Source organism: Sorex araneus, chromosome 6 (genome assembly GCF_027595985.1).
Source record: "Sorex araneus isolate mSorAra2 chromosome 6, mSorAra2.pri, whole genome shotgun sequence".
NCBI lineage: Eukaryota > Metazoa > Chordata > Mammalia > Eulipotyphla > Soricidae > Sorex > Sorex araneus.
Genome location: NC_073307.1, coordinates 90,923,088 through 90,945,882, shown reverse-complemented (window position 1 = coordinate 90,945,882; position 22,795 = coordinate 90,923,088). Strand labels below are relative to the sequence as shown.

The window sequence follows — 22,795 nt, the reverse complement described above, 5'->3', positions numbered from 1 at the left end:
GTGTGTGTGTGTGTGTGTGTGTGTGTGTGTGTTCTCTATCATCCTCTGAGTTGAGGAAGAAGCAAAGTAGATTAAGGACAGTCGCGGGCTCCCGGCATCCCGGCATCCTCTGCGTGCTTGCTCTGTGACCTGCTCTGGGCGGGCTTAACTGCCGTGTCTAGACCACACCAGCCAGTTCTTTGCCTTGCAGGGAGAAGTTTAGGGACCAGAGAGGGAGAGGGCTTTCCCGCCCTTAGGGAGTTAGTGGCCGAGTTCAAATGTCAGAGGGTATCTCACTTTTCCTTCCAAAGGGGCAAGAGACCTGACCCCCTCCAGAGGGTCTCGCCCCCGTGGTGCTAAACAGGGCACGTGTGCCAAGGCTAGTGAATCACAACGTCTCTGCCGGGTGGGTCCGAGTTTCTGTCTCAGCTTAAATTCCCTTAGGAACCTCTTGAATGTGTCCACTCTTAGACATCCCCGCTCCCACGCATGACAGATACCTGTTGCTTAGGAACGTTCTGGAATTCTTTTTTTTTTTCTTTTTGGGTCACACCTAGCAATGCACAGGGGTTACTCCTGGTTCTGCACTCAGGAATAACCCCTGGCGGTGCTCAGGGGACCCTATGGAATGCTGGGGATCGAACTCAGGTCGGCCGTGTGCAAGGCAAATGCCCTCCTCGCTGTGCTATCGCTCCAGCCCCAGGAATGTTCCAGAATTCTTGGGAAGAAAGCCAGGTGCAGACAATATGGAAAAACAATCTTGTGGAAGGGCTGGTCAGGAGCATGCAAAGAACAGGTATGGATGGGGTCTCCACAGCAGGATAGGAGACCCCCCAGCCCGCCCCCAGGGTCCCCCTCACTCCTCTGGGTCCCAGATCTAGCGGGTGGGGCTTCCTGGAAAGAGGCAATTTGCGGTGGGTGAAACGGACTCAGGTCGGTTCCATTCCGGTTTCAGCCCCGGAAGCTCCGTATGGGACGGGCCTGGCTTTAGGAGAATTGGGTAACAGATTATCGAAGGAGGCGAATGATTTTACGTATTTGTTGGAGGCACAAAAGGATTTCTAGGTTGCAAAAGGGATTCTTAGCGAGCCTCTTTTTAATAGCTTGCTCCTTTATTGTATCTCAAATTGTTTGATTAACAAAATCGTAATAAGTGCTCTGGGGAGCCTCCCCTGTTAGGTAATACCAAGGATTTTTCTTTTTCTTTTTATTTTTCTAATACAAACTTGGTAAGTGCTTCCAACTGTTCAGGTGTTTCGTGAACAAGTGATGCTCTAGGTCTGTCTGCCCGGGATCCTGGCTGGTGATGAACCCAGAACCGGCGAGCGCAAACACCCCCCTGCCCTGTAGCACCGCTCCAGGGGGCGGCGGGGCGGGGCCGCTTCCCCAGTGGCCTCCTCCCCAGTACGGCCGTCCCTCTCCCTAACCACTGTCACCTCCTACCTCGAAGAACCCGCCTGCAATCAGGGAAGCGGCTCGTGGAGTAAATCCAGCCAGGGGGTTTCTAGGGTCCCAGAGTTCTCGTCAGACGGCCGAGACGTGGAATTTGTGGCGTCCTGCTCGAGTGTGTGGTGGGGGTGATGCGTCCGACGCATACCAGGAGGAGCAGGAGCTGCCTTGTGCTCCGTCTCGGCCATGCGGTTGGTGGCCGCTGGCTGCTGCTCTCGCCTCGCTTCTGGAAGTTTCCCCGAGAGGGACGAGTTCCAGGAGCGAAGTAAACAGGGACGGCATCGCAGGCGCCGGGGGAGGTTTGGGGGCAGCCGTCCCACAGGTGCGCCCGAGTTTCTGGGAGGTTCCTCCCCACGGGCCCTTCTGCACTTTGGTTTCCGGAACCGCTGTGGAGAGCCTTCAGAGTAAACGGCGGGGCTGGGAGAGAGAACGGGGCTGGGGCCGCACGTGAGCCCGACCAAGCTCGGTCCCCAGCTCCTGGTGGCCTCCTGACCATCCCTGGGTGCAGCTCTGGGGGCCCACGAGCACTGCAGGGGGGGCAGGTAATGCCCAGCACCCGAGCCTCATGCCTGGTTGGCTGGGTAGTCCTAAGAGGGTCCCCAAAATTAAAAAATATAAATAGATAATATATAAAATATATTTTATATATATAAAATATATATAAAAGAGAGTCTCTTGCCCGCATGCCTGGCTGTCTTCCCTGGGTCCCTCGGAGGGGTTGGGCTCCAGCTTCCCTCCCCACCCCGAGCAGAGCTCCCGGCGGCCGAAGACCACCGGAACCTAGCCACAGCCATGCTCGAGGCCCCTCTCCACACGTTCAGACAGGCCTCATGCATGAAGGTGTCGGCAGAGGAACCCAGGTGTGTGTAATCCCATCAATGGTCAACATCCAGAGACTTAAAAGCGAGCTCCCAGAAGTGCACGGCTGCAAAGTTTATATCTTATAACCTACTTCTCCCTCTGGGAGAAACAAGCAAGCTACTGAGAGTTTCCTGCCCACATGGGACAGCCTCGCAAGCTTCCCATGGTGTATCCATATGCCAAAGCTAGTAACCAGCTGACTCTCATTCCCCTGACCCTGAAAGAGCCTCCAATGCGGCATCATTGGGAAGGATGAGTAAAGAGAGGCTTCTAAAATCTCAGGGATAGGACGAATGGAGACGTTACTGAGACCGCTCGAGCCACTCGACGATCAACGGGATTTCGTGATTCATGATAGATAGATAGATAGATAGATAGATAGATAGATAGATAGATAGATGTGCTCTTTGGCGCCAGTCACCTGGACCCGTGTCCGTTCTGGGGTGCTTTAGGAGCCCAGGGGCCTGCCAGACAGATACGAGCAATGGGCTTGCTCGTCTCACCGCCAGCCTTCGTGCCGGGGGCTTCCACCCAGCCTCATGTCCCAGGCAGGGGGCCTGTTCGGGAATGACTCGAGGGACCCTCCCATCTCCCACCTCACCCAAGGGGTGCAGGGGGGAGGAGCAGGCAAGTGTGCATCTGTAGACCGAAGAGCTGGACCCCTTGGCCCCGGGCCCCAGAAGCCCGCCGTGATTTTATTTATTTAATTTTTAATTGTGGGCCGCACCTGGTGTTGCTCAGTGCCTCCAGGTGTAACCCCTCTTCCCCCCTCCCCCAGGCCCTCTTTCGGAGGAAGACTTCCCCCATCCCAGCTAGAATTAATGAAAGTGTGAATGAGGGCCGGGAGGGGCGGGAAGACTTGGTGAGCAGAGCCTGGAGGAATGGGGTGCGAGGAGGAATGGGGTGCAAGCCCAGAGGCCGTGCGTCTGTGCCCCGCATGGCCGCGCATCCCCTCGGCTCCTGCCTCGGCGCCTTCTGCGCAGGGTGTCCCGGCCAGACGTGGCCCCTGCACTCTGGAAACCTCCAGTCTGTGTTCCTCGAGTCCCCGTGGACACGCCGCCTGTCCAGGCCCGCAGGGGACGTCACTGCAGAGCCCGGGGGTCGCTGTCTGTCTGCGGTTCACAGGGTTGCCCGTGCTGGTTTGTCACAGGCGTTCCAGTTCCCCCCCCCCCCCCGCCGTCACCTACCCCCCCCCACGGCGCGTGCGAGTGGGTGAGCCGAGCCGAGAGGGGCCGCTGGGCGGACGAGAGCCACGGCGGTCGTATGTGGCTGTGGACGGCCAAAGCTGGGAGCAGGGGGAGGGGCGGGGAAAGGACAGACAGACGGACAGGCGGGCGTGTACTTTCAGGGCGCAGACTCCGCGGAGCCGGGGGGGTTGGGTGTGGGTCTTGGGCCGGGGGCTCACGAAAGCCCGCGTGGGAGAGAGCATGGGAGGGGGCCCGTTCCAGACGTGGCCTGTCGCTGCACAGGATTTTATTTTGGCAGGAGGAGGCGGACCAGCATTGAACCCTGGACCGGCACGTCCATGCAGGGGACCCCAGGACGCGGCGATGCCCAGGCCCACTCAGAGCCAGGCCACCCCCTTTGGTGCTCGGGAGCTGCGAGGGGCGCCTGGTGGTGGTAGCAAGGGGCTTGCGGAACCACCCAGGTCAGGCCTGCCTGCAGGCTCGAGGGTCACACTCAGTGGTGCTGGAGGGCTCGGACCCCTGTGGGGGTGCAGGGGATGGAGCCCACGTCACTGGTTCTGGGAGGAGCCTGCTGGGCTCCCGGGGTGCAGGGCTTGGAGCTGAAGGGGTGAAGGCACTTGCCACGCACGGAGCCGACCTCCGTTCTGCCTCCGTGGTCCCACATGAGGTCCCCCTGAGCACGGCCGGATGGAAGCCCCTTCCGGAAGCTTCTGAATCTCTCTCCCCTCCCCCCCCTTATCATTGCTAAGGAAGTCAAGGATGGTTCTTACTGCCCGCTAGGAAGCCTCTGTGTTGGAGTCAAGTCTACACCTGCCACTAGCAGTTCTTAAAAATAGCGTCTGCTTCCTGGGCTTGGCCGGGCTGTGGGGGACGGTATGCCTCCCCCCCACTGCCCTCCAGCCTCTCTTTTAGAGGAGTTTGTTCCAGAGCCCCGGGGCGGTAAGAGCAACCTTCTTCCTCACCTGATGAGGAAGACACATGATGGAGAAAGATTTTATTTTCCTCCCGAGCTGTGCCTCAGGCAGGTGCTAAAAGCCGGGACATGACAGCTGGTTTTCCGAGTCGCCCTGACTGAGATCAAACCATCCCTGCCGTTTGCCCTCTGGCTGGTGCGGGGCGCTAGTGTCTACTTTCAGAATGGCTCAGTAAGCTGCTTTTAAAAATTTTTTTCCCCCACACCTGGCGATGATCAAGCGGTTATTCCTGGCCCTGCACTCAGGAGCCACACCTGGCAGTGCTCAGGGACCCATTCATACAGGAAGCCATGCAGGATGCTGGGGACCTGGCCCAGGTCATACAAGGCAAGTGCCCGACCCGCTGTACTATGTCCCCAAACCCAGAGGACGCTACTCTTGATAGCATATTTTTTCAAAAGTGATAGCCCCCTCCCCTTCACTATCGGCCACTCTCTCTCTGCCTTTCTCTTCACCCTCCTCTTCCCATCCCATTTTGTGCACCGCCTGTCACTTTTTCTTTTTCTTTTTCCCACTTTATTTAAACACTGTGGCTAATTTGTCACAGGCATTCAATATTCCAACCCCAGTCCCACCACCACTGTCACCTTTCTTCCACCATTGTCTACCTTTCCCACCCCCACCCCGAGCCTGCCCCCATAGCAGGCCCACAGTCATTGATGTTGTATTGCTTGTTACCCCCAAACGGCTAACACAATGGTCAGAAACTATTTCTGCAGAAGGAAAATTTGTAGAAATTGTTGTCTCTCATCCTGGGGACATTTAAATCCTTGACCGAGGGCTTACCAAGCTGTCGTTGCAAGTGAAGCCTTCCCCGCTAACGTTTCTGTTGCTTGTGGTTAGTTGACTTCTGTATTAGGTTCCCACTCCATCTGGTGTGCACCCACCAGGATGTCAGTGTTGTAGTTTGGAGCTGACACATGGCTGCAAATGCGGCTGCGTGCTCTGGAAAAATCCAGAATGTTTAACTGGGCAACCAGCCGGAGGCACGTGGCAGACATTGGGGTAAGTGCAGTTGCCGGGGGCTTCAGAAGGGCAGGAACATGGCTGATCTCTCCTTCAAGATCGCCCCAGAGGTCTCATAGGACTGGGTCTCACTGTATCACAGCGAGTAGGGCGTTTGCTTTGCATGCAGCCGAACCAGGTTCGATTCCTCTGTCCCTCTCAGCCCGGCAAGCTACCGAGAGTATCTCACCTGCTCAGCAGAGCCTGGCAAGCTCCCCGTGGCATATCCGATATGCCAAAAACAGTAACAAGTCTCACCATGGAGACGTTACTGGTGCCCGCTCGAGTGAATCGATGAGCAACGGGATGACAGTGATACTGGAACTGGGTATACAAGAAATGTTTTCGGCCACACCGAGCTGCTGCTGTGGCTCAGAGAGGGCCCCTGTGGCCCCCTAGCTCCCCCTCGGGGTTTCACGGGTCATCCCTCTGCATGTCTTGGTGTCCCGTGCCCCTTTTGCAGAATGAATCGGGCCCTCTAGACTAGACTCACCAGAGCAGCATCTAATTCTCCGCTAAGACCCCCTTAAGGGGCTGGAGCCATAGCACGGCAGGGAGGGCGTTTGCCTTGCACATGGCTGACCTGGGTTCGATTCCCAGCATCCCATAGGGTCCCCTGAGCACCGTCAGGAGTGATTCCTGAGTGCATGAGCTGGGAGGAACCCCTGTGCATCGTCGGGTGTGACCCAAAATAAAAAAAATTTAAAAAAAGACTCCCTTAGGCCCTGGGGGCTGACTGGAACCATCCCCATAACTTCCTTGCAGAACCCTGAGCTTTCGCTTCTCCCTCCTTTGTGAAACGGTCCCGGTCCCCTGTCCGTCCGCTCTGCCCTCCACCTGCAGCCCGAGACCGCCGCGAACAGGTGAGGAAGCATCTCTCTGTGCTCTGTCTCCTGAGTGGTGGCGGCGTGTGTCCCCTGGGGCCATCACGTCCCCTCCCGGCGGCCCGTGTTCCTGACTGAGAGAACATCTGGTCCACGTGTGCTCTCCCCGCCAGCCCCCAGTGATTCATTCCGGGGGAAGCGGGAAGTGAGGCCAGTGACGCGTGTTCCCTGGAAGCACAGGCCAGTTACTCCTGACCTGCTGGGGGCTGGGGGGGGGGGGCAGGGGAGGTCCAGCCCCTCTTAGGGAATGTTGGAGACTTGTTGGCAACTCGCTGTACCGCAGCCTCAGCCCTGCAGGAACACCATCTGCTCGATGTCCCGGTCTTCCCTCCATCGTGCTGCCCGCGCCCCTGTTTTCCAGGTTTGTTTTTGATATTTAGAAGGAGGGGCGTGGGGACAGAGGCCCCAGATGTTTTCAGAACATGTCTTGCTTTTGACTTCTGCTTTTTTTTTTCTTTTTGGGTCACACCTGGCGATGCTCAGGGGTTCCTCCCGGCTCTGCACTCAGGAATCACGCCTGGCGGTGCTCCGGGGACCCTCTGGGATGCCAGGGATCGAACCCGGGTCAGCTGCGTGCAAGGCAAACGTCCTCCCCACTGTTGCCTTCTGTTTTTATTTTTTTGAGGGGGGGATGTTGGGGGAGGACTAGAACCAAAAAACTCTGCTCAGGGCTTACACCTGTGCTTTGGGGTCACTCCCAGTGGGGCCAGGCAGGGGACCTTTGTGAGAAGCTGGGGATCAGAGACAGAAGCCAGGCCCGCTGCATGTACAGCAAGCATCTTGCCCCCCACCCCCCAGTACTATCTTTCCTGCCCTCTTTTGTCTACGAATAACAGTGGCATCGGGGAGAAGAAAAGCTCCTAAAGAACTTCCTAATAACCATGACACTGACATGGAAAGGCTTGGGGTGGGGGCGGCGGAGGGGTGTCTCATTTCTGTGTAGGGCGCAACGTTCATCTCCTAATGGAAGTACCCAGAGATGATTGCTTAGAGTGGTCAGGAGCTCTGTGCAGTTGTCGCTTCCCCCCATTTTCCCCCTTTTTTGGGGGGGTCCCACTCAACCATGCTCAGGAATTAGTCCTGCAGTGCTCGGGGGAACCATATAGGATGCCGGGGAATTGAACCCAGGTTGGCTGCATGCAAGGCAAATGCCCTACCCACTGTACTATCACTTCGGCCCCTGTTGCTTCTTTCTTTCTTTCTTTCTTTCTTTCTTTCTTTCTTTCTTTCTTTCTTTCTTTCTTTCTTTCTTTCTTTCTTTCTTTCTTTCTTTCTTTCTTTCTTTCTTTCTTTCTTTCTTTCTCCTTTCTTTCTTTCCTTCTTTCTTTCTTTCTTTCTTTCTCTCTTTCTTTCTCTCTTTCTTTCTCTCTTTCTTTCTTTCTCTCTTTCTTTCTTTCTTTCTTTCTTTCTTTCTTTCTTTCTTTCTTTCTTTCTTTCTTTCTTTCTTTCTTCTTTCTTTCTTCTTTCTTTCTTTCTTCCCTTCTTTCTTCCCTTCTTTCTTTCCTTCTTTCTTCCTTTCTTTCCTTCTTCCTTTCTTTCTTCCTTTCTTTCTTTCTTTCCTTCTTTCTTTCCTTCTTTCTTTCTTTCTTTCTTTCTTTCTTTCTTTCTTTCTTTCTTTCTTTCTCTCTCTCTTTCTTTCTTTCTTTCTTTCTTTCTTTCTTTCTTTCCTTCTTCTTTCCTTCTTTCTTCCTTTCTTTCCTTCTTCCTTTCTTTCTTCCTTTCTTTCTTTCTCTCTCTCTTTCTTTCTCTCTCTCTCTTTCTTTCTTTCTTTCTTTCTTTCTTCCTTTCTTCCTTTCTTTCTTCCTTCCTTCCTTCCTTCCTTCCTTTCTTTTCTTTCTTTTCTTTCTTTCTTTCTTTCTTTCTTTCTTTCTTTCTTTCTTTCTTTCTTTCTTTCTTTCTTTCTTTCTTTCTCTCTCTCTCTTTCTTCCTTTCCCCTTTTTGGGTCACACCCCGCCATGCACAGGGGTTCCTTCTGGCTCTGCACTCAGGAATCACTCCTGGCAGTGCTTGGGGGACCCTATGGGATGCCGGGGATCGAACCCAGGTCAGCCTCAATGCAAGGCAAACGCCCTCCCCACTGTGCTGTCGCTCCGGCCCCCGTTGCTTCTCTCTTAAATAGGTCCGGGTGTTATTCTCGCCAGCCGGCTCGAAGTCGCCAGGGCCTGTGTGCAGTTCTCTGTGCTCTGCTTGAGTCGGAGTCTATGCGTTTGTCCGCCAAACATGCCGTTGTGGATCATGAGCCAGGAGGCAGGCTCTGTGCCGCGCCGTGGGGGAGGGGAGGGGAGGGGAGATGGGCCTCGGGCAGGGGGGTCCCCTCTGGCCCGGAACAGCCATGGAGACGGGGCAGCTGCTCTCCGGCGCCCTGTCCCTTCTCACGGGCTGACACCGCCCCCTGCTCTCTCCCGGCCCCCGGCCTCCGGGGCGCACAGTCCCCACGCCCTAACGCCACTCGCTGCTCCCCGGCTCGCGACACCACGTTTCTTTTTGCAAAGCCGGAGGCACCGCTCGGTTCTCGGGCAACATCTTGGCGCCCACCCCCGAGGCAGGCAGTCCCCTGCACCCGTTTGCAGCGTGGTGCGAGCGAGCCCATCCCCGTCTCGCCTCTCCCCAACTTGCAGGACTCTGGGCGCCGTTGGCCGACTGGATGGTGGCCGGGCGGCCAAGTCAGGGGACCCGTTTGGCGTCCCCGCCCCTCCCGCGCAGCCGCGCCAGGGCGAGGGGTCCGGAGGGTGATTGAGTCGGGGACGCCTGAATCGGCTTCGGCGCATGGCTTCACGTGGCGGGCGGGAGCCCCGGGTGTGGCAGGGAGGCCCGGCTAGTGGCCGGTGTACCAGGGCCACTGTGCCCAGCACTCCCGTGCTCCCTCCCCAGTGCTCTGGCCTCCGTCATGGGAGGGGGGATGTTGAGCGGGGGGCTTTGCCGTCACCGGCTGCCACGGGCCGTTCTTGACATCCGCTTCTCCGGGGCATGCGGAGGCGACAAAGGCCCAGAGGGGAGGAAGGCGTCTCCCCGGGACTCGGGCTGGTTCGATCCTTGCAGGAGCCTCTCGAGACCCCTCGGGGTCAGGCCCGAGTCCCTCTGCACACCCGCTGCCTGGGACACGGCTGATTGCCGAGGCTCTGCCCGTCGAGTGATGTTTGTTTCATGTATTTATTTTCGGTGGGGCACAATGAGTGGAGGGGTGGGGCGGGGCGGGAGCGGGAGACTGGGAGTGACGGATCCTGTGAGCTGGGCCGTGAAGGTTCAGTGTTCGGGCTGGCAGGGCTCTGTTGGCCGTGCCGCTGCCTGGTGAACCCCCCCCAGGGGACCCCAGGGATTGAATCGGGTGCGTGGGGGGGGGGAATCTTTGTGCATGCAAGGTTTCACACATGCCCACCCTCCCTTGGAGCTGTCTTCCCAGAAGACCCCCCACCTCCACCCGGCTTCTTTGGCAGAAGAGGGAACGTGCCAGCTCAGCTCAGTCGGCCCCAGGACCTGGCCAAGGTAACCCCGATTTCACAGCCATACCTAAGCCCCAGGCTGTCCCTCTCCAGCCAGGCTGCGACCCGTGTCACAGAGTGGCCCGGGGGGCGTGATGGACGCCGTCTCTGGGCCTGTCCCATCCCCGCCCCTCGTCACCACCCCCCCCCCGCCCCTGCCACTCCAAGCAGTGGCCTGGCCCGCCAGCAAATGGGGGGTCCTTTTAGCGGTTGCTGCCGCCGTGACGTGATGCCGGGCAGAGTGACAGCTCTGGGGGCGGGGGGTCATCTGCCCGCCAAAGCGGCATCTCCTGACTCCGATTATTGACTATCTCCTTTACGGACGGATCTAAAGCAGCCACCTCCGCAAGGCAAAGCGTGAAGCCAACGACGCCCTTGCCCCCCGGGCCGGCGAGAGTAATGAGTAATGGCTGCAATATTAGACACGGGGATGGGCCAGGCGGGGGCCGAGCAGCTTCCCGCCCCCCCAACCCCCGCCGGGCTGGGGAGAATGGGTCTCCCAGACAGGTCTCAGTGATTTATGGCGCTTAATGCACTTATTTTTATTTGTCACGGGGAGATTGGATAATGGCCTGTTTGCAGTCACTTAGACGCCTTAATCAAGCGCCACCTTTCGGGGGGCTGGCTGGGCCCCGGGCGGCTGCGTTGGCGGCCCCCCTTGGGCTCCCCTTCGCCCCGCGGAGACGAAGGGCTTTCCCGGCCACCCCGTGCCTTCGCCTTCGGTCCTGACTCCCTCCCGTCACTCGGCGTTCTTGGCTGTTCCCACCCCACCCACGTGCCCCTCCGGGGGGCTCCTTGGGGCCAGCCGGAAACCCCCTCAGCCCCCCTCTCGTTCTGCCTGTTCTCATTGGGGGCCCCCCCCGCCTCCTGCCTCGGTGAAGCAGCCCCCGCGCTGACTGCAGTTTTCTGGGTGAGCAGCCCAGGAAGGCGGCGACGCGGGTGTGGGAGACTGTGTTGAAGAATGGGCTTGATTGAAAGGCTCCCGTCTCCCCCGCCAGCTGTTTTGCAAAGAAGGGTGTGGTTGTCACCCAGGGTGGCTGCCAGCGAGTTGACCTAACTCTTCATTTCCACTTATTTGGGGGGGTTTGTGGGGGGTGGGGTCAACCCCCCCCGAAGTGCTCAGAGGCTGCTTCTGGCTCTGTGCTCAGAAGTGACACCTGGCTGTGCTCCGGGGACCATACTCGGAGCCAGGGACGGACCTGGGGTCAGCTGCATGCAAGGCAGGTGTCTTACCTCTACATTGTGTGTCTGTCTGTCTGTCTCAGATGGGGACCCCTCAGCGTCCTTTTGCCCCTGACCCAGCAAAGCAATACCTGAAGAAAAAAGGTGTGGGGGGGCGACCTCTGGAAAGCAGGCGCTAGGGAGTCTTCCCGCTTGGAGGCCCTCCCTGGGGTCGTCCCCTTTGGGGGGACCTGCCTCTGCCCAGTGCGGCCCTGTTGGGCCCTGGGCCTTGGTGGGAGAGAGCAGGGACACTGTGTCATGACCCAGAGTGCCAGACACAGAAGAAGATGCCTTCAGACTGCAGAGTGAGTGGGGAGAGAGACAGACAGACAGACAGACAGAGCCGCACAGAAGGCCCGTGCAGGGCTGAGGATGACCCCGGTGCGGCCCAGAAACCAACTCAAGGGAAGGCAGCAGCAGAGTGGGCAGATCAGCAGTGCCGGGAGCGAACGTGGGGAGGGGTGTGTGGGGAGGGGTGGGGGAGAGGGCTCCTGGGCCCCCCCGCCCCACTAGGCGGGTGCTGACACCCCGGTACGATGCATGTTCTAGCCGACGGCAGCAGCATCCTGGGACAGGAAGTGCAGTGACGCCAGGCAAAGGTTCAGGACCCCTCATTTTTATTTTAGAGTGTTTTGGGGGCCACACCAGGCGTTCATTGCCCGGGGGTTGCTCTCAGCCCGGCCAGGTTTGGATACAAAGCGTGTCCAGTGCCAGCCCGGGCATCCCTCGGGGTGTCTGCACTCCCCGAGAGCCCCCAGCCCCGGCCAGAGCAGCCTGGGCGCCCCCAGCCTCCCTCCAGCATGCAAGGGTGTGTGTGTGTGTGTGTGTGTGTGTGTGTGTGTGTGTGTGTGTGTGTGTGCGCGCGCGCGTGCGTGTGCGTGTGCGTCTGTGTATGCATACAAGTATGTGTGTATGCATATGTGTATGTGTATGTGTGCGCATGTATGTGTTATATGTGTATATGTGCATGTGTGAATGTGTGTATGCATGTGTACATGTGTGTGCATTATGCATGTATGTGTGTATGTGTATGCATTTGTGTGTTTGTATGTGTACATGTGTGTGAGTGTATGTGTATGCATGTGTCTATGTGTGTATGTGTGTGTATGTGTGTATGTGTGTGCATGTTTGTATCTGCGTATGCATGTGTATGTGTGTATGTGTCTATATGCATGTGTATGTGCGTGTGTGTGTATGCATGTGTGTATGTGTGTGTATGTCTATATGTGTGTATGTGTCTATGTGTATGTGTGTATGTACGTGTGTGCATGTATGTATGTGTGTATGTGTATATGTGTGTATGTATCTATGTATGTGTGTGTGTGTGCGTGTGTGTATGTGTGGGGGAATGGCGACTTCCTTCCTTTCCTTCCAGGCCGCTGCCTGCCCCCTGAGTTTCCTTAGGCAGTCAGGCTCGCTGCCCGCAGGCCACCTGCAGGTCCCACTGTCTTCCTGGAGGGGAAACCACAGAGGAAGAGGGAGGGGTAGAGCCGAACCCCCACAACCTAAAGCGCAAAGAGGGGGGGGGGTGCCAGGAGAGGTGAGGGCTGGAGGGGAGTGAGGGCAGGTGGGCTGGGGAAGGGTTCCAAGGTGGGCTCCGAGACTTTCAGAATGACCCGGAAGCCCCGGGGTGCGATGCCTCTGCAGAAACCCCGAGCTGGTGGCTGTGGGGCGCAGCCCCTGCGGTCAGCACCCGCAGAGATGAGAGTCTGTGTCCAGGGTGCGGGGCTGGAAGCAGGAGTAGGGGAGGGGGCGGGCGGGGTGGGGGAGGGGGGCTTGGTCTGCAGCCCTCGAATTCAGAGGCCGAACTCCACGGGGCACTCGCCTGAGACTCAGCCTTGGGACGGGCTTCCCAGAGCCCGGTTTGGGGACCCGGTGAGGGGTGCTCCCGCGTTCCCTCGAGGGGGTCGCTCCCGGCTTCTTCAGTGCGACCCCGCCTCGGTCACTCGCATCTCCCAGGAGGCTCCGGGGGCCAGCCACCCCGCCTCTCGAGGACACCTGCCCTCCTGCACGGGCGGGTGGCCTCTGTCCCCAGCTGCTGGCACAACCCCGGGGAGGGACCGAGCACGACAGCATTGGAACGTCGGAGCTAGGACCATGGAGGTCACTGAGGAAAGGGGAGACTTGACGCGGCCCATGAGGGATGAAACGCAGGGGTCTGCTGGCGGACTGGCCCCCGGCCCCCTGGGCGCCCCCCAGGCTGGGTGGGTCACGGGACCACATGAGTGACAGCAGGCGACTCGCTGGCTCTGTCTCGCCGGGCCCGGTGCCCTGGGCAGGCGCCGAGCGAGTGGACAAAGGGCGCTTGGCCGGCCGTGCCCAGGGGTCCCAGAGGACCCACACAGACTCGGGGCCCTGGGGGCGAGCTGGGGGTGGGTGGGGGTGTGCGCTGCAGACTGGCCTGTGGTAGGGGGCTGGCGGGACCCGGCTGGGTTTTGTGTCACCCCCCTTTTAGGGAGCAGGTGTCTTCCGCCTCATTAAAATGTATTTTTCTCTTCTCTTGCCTTTTCATTAGCAGTTACCTTGTCACCGGGAAAGGGGGCGGGGGTGGGGGCGGGAAAGACACTTCAGCAGGATTTTGCCTTTTCTGTCTCTGCGACGACGCGGCCCTGGCCCCCCGAGGCGGCCTCAATAATGCGACATTTCATAAGTTCACAGACTTTTATGCGCCTCCGCCGAACCCGCGTCTCGGCGAGGTAGTTCAATGAGAGTCAGCCACTGTGTGTGTGGACGGGACTCAAAGGCGCCCCTTCACCTTCCTTCTGCCTCCTGGGCCCCCCCCCTTCACCCCCGCCCCGTGTACGTGGGGGCACGGGGGGGGCGGGGGGTGTTATTTTTTTTTTCCTTTTGATGGCGAAGGGGGAGGCTGGAGGGGGTTTGCACACAGACGCTCATTGCTGAGTGGAGACACTGATTTATTTCATAATCACAGATGCAGGAACAAATAACAATGTGTGCAGAGAAGTTTCTGAAATTCCGCGTTTCCAGCTAAAATGCAGAGGAGTCTGGGGACCTGTAGCAAACTAATATTTAATGAGAATTACTGTTGCACCAGATTTAGGATTCACAGCGGCTGCTGGTAAATTGTCTTTGACAGGGCTCTGAAATTTACCCTCTCCTAATCTTCCTTCCTTTCTCCCTCTTCTTCCTTCCTTCCTTCCTTCCTTCCTTCCTTCCTTCCTTCCTTCCTTCCTTCCTTCCTTCCTTCCTTCCTCCCTCCCTCCCTCCCTCCCTCCCTCCCTTTCTCCCTCCCTCTTTCCCTCTTGACACCCTTCCCTCCCTCCCTTCTGTCCTCCCTCTCCCTCCCTCCCATCCTTCTTTACTCTTTTCCTCCCTCCCTCTCTCATTTCCTCCCTCTCTCCCTCCCTTCCTTCCTCTCTCCCTCACTCCTCCATTTCTTTCCATCCTTCCTTCCTTCCTTCCTTCCTTCCTTCCTTCCTTCCTTCCTTCCTTCCTTCCTTCCTTCCTTCCTTCCTTCCCCCTCTCTCCTTTTCTTCTTGCTTCCTCTCTCCTTCCCTCCTTCCTTCAGTCCTCCCTTCCCTCCTGCCTTTCTTTCCTCCTGCCTTCCATCATTCTCCAGTCCTTCCACCCTTTCTCCTTCCCTCCCTCCATTTGTGCTGCTGACCAATTCTTTGTCCCTTTCTCAGTTCCTATCCAAAGATCCCGGTGCATTTCTTGGTGTATTTCTGTGACTTGGGGCTGCAACACATGTCTTCCCGGGCCCTGACCTTCAGGAGCCGGTGTGTGTGTGTGTGTGTGTGTGTGTGTGTGTGTGTGTGTGTGTTTCCCCAAGAACCACGCCCCCCCACCCCACCAACCTCACCTCTTTCTCTGGACCCCCAGACCCCCAGACTCCGCTGATCCAGGAGATGCCGGAGGTGGCCGTGCACCCGGAGCTGCCTCGAGCTGTGGGCGGATGCCGGCCACGGCTGACCCGCACGCCTGAGAATGAACAAGGGTGGGCCACACGGGCTGCTTTGGGGGCCCTGTGTCCCCGGCATCCATAAAGAGCCCCAGGCTGGGGTCCTGTTTGGAGGAAGTCCTTGAATCTGGAGATACAGCTGCGGGGGGGCGGCAGGGGGTCTCAGGATGGTGCCCTGTTGGCACTTTGGTTCCCGGGCCACACCTGGCGGTGCCTGAGGGGGTTAGTGCCCGTGTCTCTGGCCCAGGGCACCCCGCGCCCTCCTCCCTGGGAGGGAAGGTGCGTGCCAGGCGTCCCGGGAGGGGGCGGGCCCGCCTCGGGCTCATGGATCAGAAAAGGCCTCGTCTGGGGACAGGGCTGGGAGCTTCGGGAAAGGCATTTTCAGACGAGGAAGAAGGATCTCCGGGTTTACCACAGGTGATACGTCAAGATTGATTTCTCCTCAAAGCCAATGCCCCGGTGCCAATCCCCCACTGCATATCTAATGTGATTTAGATCCAGATTTCCTATTAAGTATTAGTTTCCCATTAAGCGGCAAATGACTTTGCTATCACTGGACTTTCTATTTCTCACGACCTCCCCCCCCAAACAACAACAACAACAACAAGAACGAGCGATAGCACAGCGGGGAGGGCATTTGCCTTGCACGCAGCCGACCTGGGTTCAATTCCCAGCATCCCATAGGGTCCCCCGAGCACCACCAGGAGTAATTCCTGAGTGCAGAGCCAGGAGTAACCCCTGAGCATCGCTGGGTGTGACCCAAAAAGCAAAAATAAAATAAAATAAGCAAAGACTGCCCCAGACTTAAAGTGACTTTGCTATCAGAATATCAAGAGAATCTCGTCCCCTTGGGCCCCACCCGGCTCTGAAGATCACATATAACCATCTAACACACTTGGGGCGTGTCGGCCGAGAGCACAAAGGCTGCGGTGCTCCGCGTGTCATCCGCGTCCTCCTCCTGATCCAGGTGTCCTGCCACCTGGGAGATGAGCTCACCAAGCCGGGGACCGTGGGTGACCTGCTCCAGCCCCGCGGGCAGCACCTGAGTCTCAGTCCAGACCCGCTGGCCGTGCATGGGCACCCCCTTCCTTCAGGCCTGGGTCGCCGACCTGGGACCCCGCTACTCGTGACCCCGGGAATGCGCCCGTTCAGAATGAACAGCGGACCTCGTAGGAAGGACGCAGCCCGCGGGGTCACGGCTGGGACCTCTGTATCGGCGCAGGGGGAACACGCCAGCGGTGCCCTTGGTGCAGGCCAGAAGGGGACCCCCTGGACCTGCCCCCTCCACACTGAGCCTCAGATAACGCAGCTGGCGGAGAGAGCCGGAGGCCGAAGACCCGGGGCCACAGCCGGCAGCCTTCGGGGCCGACTCCCGGCTCTGCAGGCGGGGAGCGCAGTCCCGGCAGTGCTCGGGGCACCGCGGATTGCTGCGTGCGAGGCAGGCGCCCTCCCCGCTGTCCCAGCGCCCCGGCAGCAGGCTGCTGGGAGGTTTCGGTGCAGCGTGTTCACAGCTTCCCGAGCCTTCGTGTTCTCCATCTGGGAGCCAGGGAGAACAGCCCTGGGGCTGTGGCTGGGCGGGAGAGGGGGCGTCTGCCTCAGCCTCAGCACCGCACGGGGCTCTGTGTGTGTGTGTGTGTGTGTGTAAATCAGCAGAAAGGACCTCAGCACCACACTGGGCTGTGTGTGTGTGAAAATCAGCAGGAAGAGCCTCAGCATCGCACTGGGCTCTGTGTGTGTGTGTGTGTGTGTGTGTAAATCAGCAGAAAGGACCTCAGCACCACACTGGGCTGTGTGTGTGTGTGTGTGTGTGAAAATCAGCAGGAAGAGCCTCAGCATCGCACTGGGCTCTGTGTGTGTGTGTGTGTGTGTGTGTGTGTGTGTGTGTGTGTGTGTAAATCAGCAGGAAGAGCCTTCACACTAGGCTGTGTGTGTGTGTGTGTGTGTGTGTGTGTGTGTGTGTGTGTGTGTAGTGTGTGTGTGTAAATCAGCAGGAAGAGCTGGGCGAGGCCTCGTTGGCGGCCCAGCTCAGCGCCCTCCTCCTATCTTTGCCACCGGGAGACCCACCAAGACCCCTGGGAGTCCTCCCAGGAAAATCCTTCGAGAGCGGCCAGAGAGATGGTCCAGGGACTGAGCCCATTGCCGTGGCCAGCCCACGTTCTGTCCCCTCCTCTCTGTCGGTGCATCACACTTGCCAAGGCTCTCCGGGTACTCGTGAAGTGGATGAGAGCCCCAGAGACTTGCTCTTAGTGCCTAAACCCAACCAACGGTGCCTTAGGACCCAGCGCCCACCTGCAGAGCCCGGGACCAGCCTTTTCCTGACCCTGACCCCCTCTGCTTTCTCATTGGACCCTCTAGTCTCGTGCCATGTCTCCCCGCCCCTCCCACAGATGTGTTTGTCATGTGTGACACCTCCCCCCCTTGGAGGCTGGAGCGATAGCACAGTGGGCAGGGCATTTTCCTTGCACGCGGCCGACCCAGGTTTGATTCCTCTGCCCCTCTCGGAGGGCCCGGCAAGCTACCGAGAGTATCCCGCCCTCACAGCAGAGCCTGGCAAGCTCCCCGTAGCGTATTGGATATGCCAAAAACAGTCACAACAAGTCTCACAATGGAGACGTTACTGGTGCCCGCTAGAGCAAATCGATGAGCAATGGGATGATAGTGACAGTGATACAGTGACCCCCTTGGAGTATCCCAGGGGACACAGAAGGAGCCCACGTGACTGTGCAGCTGGGAGACACGGCCTTAGACCTCACACCCCCTTCTCTTGGCCGAGCTGAGCGCCCCATATTCTGTGTGTGTGTGTGTGTGTGTGCGCGCGCGCGCGCGCGTGCGTGCGCGTCTCCATGGCAGGTGGCACGGAACCCCAGGGGCTCGGTTTCCCCTTCGGGACTTAGCCTTCCTGTTTCTCCTGCCCCATTCCTGGGATCCCGCGCCCCTCAGAGCGTCTGAGCCCGTCTCCGACCCACATGGCATTCTTGGGGTGGAGCTGGGCACCGCTGGCACGGGGAGCGCGTGGCGAATAGGAACCCGTGGGCCAGGCCCAGCTCACCGACCCCCCCCTCCGCCCAGCGGCGGGGAGACCCCCGTTCAGGCCCACCTGCCTGGAGAACGAGCAGCACCGCCGGCCTTCCGTCGTGCTTCCAGGGGGCGCTGCTTCTCCTTGTTGCTCCCGGGCCCTCCTGAAAGCCCCCCCCCCCCCCCCCCGGCAGGAACCAGGCCCCCATCTGCCCCTTCCCCTGCTCAGAGGCTGCCCCACCCGCGGTGCCGGCTGCAGTTGCTTGGAACCGAGGCGCTCCTCTTTGAGTCTGACTCCCGCCCCTGCTGGAACTTCAGAGAGGACCAGGAAGAAACGAGTTTATTTCAGGAAACCGACGCCTGGGCAGTTTCCAAATAGGTTCGACTTCGGCTCCCGCGTCTCGAACTTATGAATGGACGGACTCCAAAGGCACCGCGGTCTGTTCTTCCACTGTAGGCAGGCGCTGTCCCCCGGCGGGGCTAAGGGAGGCCGGTCAGGGCCCAGAGGAGGGAGGGAGGGCTGGACAGCTGGACTTTGGCCAGGGTCATGACTGGACTGTGACCCACTGTGAGTCTGGCCTTTAGACCGGGGTGAGGCCACGCGCAGACGCAGAATCACTGTCCTTTGCAGCGTGTGGGGGGATGCAGGCAGCTCGTGCAGTTAACACGAGAGCTGTCGGGGCCGGAGCGATGGTGCAATGCACAGGGTGGTTTCCTTACATGCTGACCCGGGTTCGATCCCCGGCATCCCATAGGGTCCCCCAGCACCGCCGGGAGTGACCCCCGAGCATCATCAGGTGTCACCCCAAACCAAAAAATAAAACTACAAGGCGTGCTGTGGTGTGCTCCGGGGGTGCTTCGTGCAACTTCGTGAGCAACTTGGTGCCGCTTTGATGACCCGGCACTGCCGGTCACTCCCAGTGGACCCCGGACACTTGTTTCCTGTTTCCCTCTGCGGCTGCGGCATCAGTCTCGGAGGCCTCCAGCCTCTGTCAGGGCAAGGGCAGAGCCCCAGAAGCGTGCCCAGGCCAGCCCTGAGCCGGCGAGAGACGACCCCCAACCCCGCCGTAGCCCCCTCCTGCCAGGGCTCGCTTCCTGAGTCCCACTCCTGCGTCCTACCAGCTGACCCCTCGCTCCTGTGCCCTGGCATCAGAGAATCACGGGGTCCACGTGACAGCCCCCACCCCACCCTACCCACAGTTGAAATGCACCAAAGAGATGGGAGCATCCTGGGTTCTGGTATCCCCGAAACCAAGAGAACAAAGAGGGAGGTTCAGGGATGGGCGTATCGAAGGATTTACAATGGCGTGGGGCGGGGGTGGAGGTCAGGGCCCCCGACCTCTGGGGCATTGACGGGTTCCTGGAGAGGCTTGATTGAAGTGGAGCCTCTAATCAGTTGCCCCCCCCTAAGCCAGTGACCGCCAGCCCCGCCCTGTGAGCCGCGTGCCGGCACCGCGCTTGGATAGGGGAGAGGGAGGCTCAGGGACGGAGCTGGGGGGGCCCGTCTGGGGGCAGGGCTCCGTGTCAGTGCCCTCTCACCTCGGCGGTATTCGGGGTCTCATTGCTTGTCCTCACCCTTGAAGAAATCGGAGAAAAAATAAAAAATCCATGGAAGCTTCTGCCCAAGGGAGACCACGGAGGTGACGGAACATGGCGACTCGCCGGGATGGTTTTCACGTGTCTTCGGCACCGCGGCTCGAACCCAGGCCGCAGGCGTGCCAGGTGTGGGCTTTGCTGCTGATCCATCATCGCCCGCCCTCACTCACCGGAGTCCGTGTCGCCGAGTCCGTAGCTAGGTTCTCCCTGAGACGTGTCATCAAGGAGAGTGTTTCCCTTTAAGGGCCGGGGGTGGTCGAGCTCATCCCTACTGTGCGCAGAGTCCTGGGTTCCATCCCGGCGTCTCCATCACGCAGTTCCTGCCGGCTCGGCTCTGTGCTCAGGGATCACTCCTGGCAGGGCTCACAGGGGACCAGGCGGGGTGCCAGGGTTGGAACGGGGGTCAGCCGCGGGCAAGGCAAACACCTTCATCCCTGCTGTGCCGCACTCCGGTCCCTGGAATCCTTTCCTTCTCTTTTTTTTTGAACTGACACCTGATGTCCAAAGCAGGACCGGGGAGGTGGTCTGAAGGCCTGGAACACGCGTTTCTTATGCTGGAGGCCAAGGTTTGCTCCCTGCACCACCTGGGCTTGGGAGGGCCCCCGGGAGTGACCCCTGAGCAGTGAGCTGGGTGTGGCCCCCCGCCTGGAGGAAGGAGGGCCGGAGGGATGCTTCAGTGGGTAAGATCTGGGTCTCACACGTGCTGCACCTGGGTTCAGTCCCTGGCATCGGGTCCTCCGAGCCCCGCCAAGAGTGAGCTCTGAGCACAGAGCCAGGAAAAAAATAGCGAGCACTGTTTGGTATGGCTTGAAAATAAAAAATTTTAAAAAGAGGGGAAAAAACTTTTTTTAATAGAAAAAAAGAGGGGGAAAGAACAGAAAAAAAAAAAGACCGAAATCCCTCCCTGTGTGGAATTCCCACAGTGCTCCAGCGTCCAGTCGGGGGCCACCCAGCTCAGGGCTGACTTCACTCACTGGGCCAGTCTCACTCCTGCCTCACCAGGCCAGTCTCGGTGGCCGTCTCCGCGTGTGGCTGCTGACTCTCAGCTCCGGTTCCGCTGGGTCAGGGGTGGACTTGCAAGGGAAGAAACCATGAACCCGCTTTGTGAGCTTGCTTGGCGGCTTTTGTTCTTTCTTGGGGTGCTGGGGAGCGGACCCAGGTCCTTGTTGGGGAAAGGACCCAGGTCCTTGCTGGGGAGGGTCCCAGGTCCTTGCTGGGGAGAAGACCCAGGTCCTTGCTTGGGAGGGTCCCAGGTCCTTGCTGGGGAGAAGACCCAGGTCCGTGCTGGAGAGGGGACCCAGGGCCTCCGCCATGCAGGCAGCCTCTCAGCTGCTGAGCTCTGGCCCCTTGTTAGCTCTCAGGACCCTCTATGGCCGTCTGCTGTGGGGAATTGCGTTCCCTTGCTTCTCCAATTTAACCTTTTCCTTCCTCAGCCTTCTCACCACCTGGCTCCTGTTAGGACCTTCTGCGGGGTGTTTGAAGACCTTAGAGCCATTTTTTTTAAAGAAGTGTATATGTGTGTATGTGTATGTGTGTGTGTGTGTGTGTGTGTGTGTGTGTGTGTGTGTGTGTGTGTGTGTGTGTTCTCTATCATTCTCTGAGTTGAGGAAGTAGCAAAGTAGATTAAGGACAATTTCGGGCTTCCAGAGGAGTGTGTGTGTGTGTGTGTGTGTGTGTGTGTGTGTGTGTGTGTGTGTGTTTTCCTGGCTGATGTCCATGGCTTCTCTGGAATGTGTTGGTTCACTTCTGGGGTTCATTGCTGCAGGGGAGGGGTGGGGTGAGTCGGTGGTGGTGAACATGCCTCTTTGTCACCCCCTTCACCGGTGTAGCCGGCGGTGTTGGGCACCAGGCTGGGCCCTCGGCACTCAATAAATATTTGTTACTGAACACTGTTCACTGTCATCCCGTTGCTCATCGATTTGTTCGAGCGGGCACCAGTAACATCTGTCATTGAGAGACTTGTAGTTACTGGTTTTTGGCATATCCAGTACGCCACGGGGAGCTTGCCAGGCTCTGCCGTGCGGGCATGATACTCTCGGTAGCTTGCCGGGCTCTCCGAGAGGGACGGAGGAATCGAACACGGGTCGGCTGCATGAAAGGCGAACGCCCAACCGCTGTGCTGTGGCTCCAGCCCAACTTTAAAAACAAAACAAAACAAAACAAAAAAACTGAACAACTTGTTAAAAAAATTTTAAGCTGTTTTACACGTTTCATGCTTACATGACCTTGGAAGTGAAACAAGTGAGGCTGCAATGAGGGGTCCCTGCCAGCTTCTTGGCTGGGTAAGTGGCTCCTCATGGCTCGAGTTGAAGGAATGTTGAACAGGAGGGATTTATGCAAAGGGTGGGACGGCCACGGGATTCCGTGATGGAGGAAGCGGGCGGGGGGCGGGGGGGGGGAGGAACGCCTGGGAACTGGGCTCTGCCGAGCCCCGGAGACGGGGGCACAGCCCTTGGCTGACCTGGAGGTTCACTCCCCTGCCGGGGGCGGTGGAGGACGGTCCTCCGAGGTCCTCTGTAGCTCAAGGCCACTCCCGTTGTGAGTTTTCTTGGACAGGGAAGTTTATCGTCTGCGGAAGGGCTGCCCTTGTGTCTCGGGGTTCGGGGGGACGTTGGCTTGATCAGCAGGTTGTGAGAAGCCCGTGGGGCACCCGCTACCTGAGGCATCAGAAAGCCGGACGTGGGCACGCCGACGCTAGCCAGAGGAAAAGGCTTACTGCACGGCAGAGCGCAAGGCGGGGAGAGCAGGAGGGACACCTCGTGTGGCCCTCGGTCTGCTGGGTCTCAGGGAATCTTCGTACAGGAAGGGGGGCAGGACGTACATCTTGTTGATGTTGAGAGAGAGAGAGAGAAAGAAAGAGAGACAGAGACACATAGGAAAGGGGAGAGAGAGAGACAGAGAGACAGAGACAGAGAGAGACAGAGACAGAGATACATAGAGAGGAGGGAGAGAGAAACAGACATAGAGAGAGAGGAGAGAGAGAGAGGGAGGGAAAGAGAGAGAGAGGAGGGAGAGAGGGAGAGAGAAGGAGAGAGAGAGGAAGGAGAGAGGGAGAGAGGGAGGGAGAGAGAGAAAGTGCCTGCCGTAGCGGCAGGGTGGGGGAGAGAGGGAAACGGGGACATTGATGGTGGGAAATGCACACTGGTGAAGGGACGGGTGTTGGAACACCGTATGACTGAAACCCAATCACGAACAACTTTGTAACTGCATATCACTGAGTCAA

The 22,795-nt window shown here is 58.6% G+C and overlaps 1 protein-coding gene across 1 annotated transcript in view; it reads left to right on the top strand.

Moving 5' to 3' along the window:
• Positions 1-22,795, top strand: part of LARGE1 (LARGE xylosyl- and glucuronyltransferase 1) — a 531,600-nt gene that overhangs the window by 6,048 nt on the left and 502,757 nt on the right. The gene's annotated exons all lie outside the window — the stretch shown is intronic.